This window comes from Microtus ochrogaster, linkage group LG2, assembly GCF_000317375.1.
Source record: "Microtus ochrogaster isolate Prairie Vole_2 linkage group LG2, MicOch1.0, whole genome shotgun sequence".
Taxonomy (NCBI): domain Eukaryota; kingdom Metazoa; phylum Chordata; class Mammalia; order Rodentia; family Cricetidae; genus Microtus; species Microtus ochrogaster.
Genome location: NC_022028.1, coordinates 50,737,220 through 50,739,459, shown reverse-complemented (window position 1 = coordinate 50,739,459; position 2,240 = coordinate 50,737,220).

Sequence of the window (2,240 nt, the reverse complement as noted above, 5' to 3'; positions counted from 1 at the left end):
TTCTTCTTCTTCTTCTTCTTCTTCTTCTTCTTCTTCTTCTTCTTCTTCTTCTTCTTCTTCTTCTTCTTCTTCTTCTTCTTCTTCTTCTCCACCTCTTCAAGCCCTTTTCCAGGGTGAACCATTCCAAGATATTATGTATAAATTGTGTTATTATGTATATGGGTAAAGGTGTACAAATCTATGTCCTCTTTGTAGCAGATATGATTTTATATTTATAGTGTGCATTGACATGTGAAAGCAATCTAGGTCATTAGCACAGATGAACTTGCTGGGTGGGTAGCTTAAAGGGGAGGGACCTGGGGCCCCTCTGGAGGGTGTGGCCAGCAGACATGCTGTCTGTCTGTGTCTCCGCCTTCCACTTCCAGTCCCTTCTTGGGCTTCTGAACACCTGGCCTGTCCTTCCCTCTTCCATGGCAGAGCTCCTCTCTACTCACCCCCAGCACCTCCCCAGCAAGGACCACAGAGGCAGAAGCCCCCCCTCAGGTTTTGTGGCCCCATCCTTTGGCTTCCCCTGTGTAAGTCAGCACTGTGGTCAGGACAGAGGCTGGCTGACAAGTCCGTGCCAAGAGAAGGGATCCCTGTGTGTCCCCAAGATGGGGCCTCTTCCTAGAGTGGCGCTAGGTGTCCCTTGTCACCATCACACTCCCCACAGCTCGTGAGGTGTCTGACCCATGCTCGAGTTTTGGTGTTTGGTGGAGAAAGGCAGGATGGAGGCCAATAGCCATCCATCCACTTGGGAAGCCAGGCAGTGTTCCTTTCGGTGACACCCTAAGGTCACTTGCCTGTGTCACTCCACCGGCAGGCCACACGTCGCCCTTGTGAGCTGTTTCTCAGGCGTTCTTCCCCGTTCCCCACCCACCTTTCCATGTGCCTCAGTAGTCTCCACAGACTGGGACTCATGGCCTCCCTCCAACAGATTAACTAAAGAAAGACACTTGTGCTCCCAAGTGGTGGTTTTATTTTTTTAGTTTTATGTTTGTATGGGAAATTGTGGAGAAAGTGAGTGGATTGTAAATAAATGGTGTGTTTCCTCCTCCATCGTGAGCTTTCGTCTCATGAGGTCTGGAACCCGCAATGAAGTGTCTTTTTTTTCCCCCTGGGTTTTTCTTGCTGGGGGTGGGGGTGGGAAAGGGGTTAAGGGCTAGAGAAGTGGTTCCGTGGTTAGGAATGTCTACTCTTCTTCCCCATACCCACCTCAGCTGATTCACGGTTGCCTATGGTCCAGCCTCGGGGGTGTCACTCCCTTCTGCCCTCTGCAGGCACTACTCATGTAGCTCACACGTGTACACATGTGCACGTACACACACACACACAAATCTTAAAAAAAAATGGGGGGTGGCTGGGGAGGTAGTTCAGAGGTTAAGAGCACTGGCTTCCAGAGGTCTTGAGTTCAATTCCCAGCAACCAAATGGTGTACCAGAACCATCTATAGTACCCTCTTCTGGCATGCAGTCATGCATGAAAGTAGAATACTGTATACATAATAAATAAAATCTAAAAAAAATGAAAGAAATGGGGTCAAGCCTTGTATAGGCCAGCGGCATTTCCAGGGGACATCAGCAAAGGCTGAGCCCCTACTCTCAGGAAGAGACTGCCAAGTGAGTAACCTGTTTCCTCAGGGGGTGCTGGCAGAGTGACCTCACGTGGTCATGTGCAGCCCTGTGGCAAAGCCTTCACGTGGAGTATGTCCGAAGGAGCGCACCTCATGAGGAGGTGAGAGAATGAACCGGTATTGGTGGAGCAGGCCCCTTGTTTGTCCCGGCTGCCTGGCTAGCTTACACCAGAAATAACCACACAGAAACTGAATTGATTAAAACACTGCTTGGCCATTAGCTCTAAGTTCTTATTGGCTAACTCTTACATATTAGTTTAACCCATCTCCATTAATATGTGTATCGTCACATGGCAGTAGCTTACCGGATAAAATTCTAACCTGCGTCCGTCTCAGGCAGGGGATCCATGGCGTCTCTTACTCTGCCCTTCTTCCTCCCAGCATTCAGTTCTGTTTTCTCTGCCTACCTGAGTTCCACCCTGTCAACCAGGACAAGGCTGTTTCTTTATTCACTAACCAAGTAAAGCAACACACAAACAGAAGGAAACTCCTACACCAAACCAGGACCTCCAGCTAAGAAGCACATGTCATGAGGAGGTGAGAGGGTGAACCGGGACTTCCTGTTGGAGAAGGTGTTGGGAGTACCAGGTTGAGTTTGCATGAGTGCTTTTTTTTTTTTTTTTTTTTT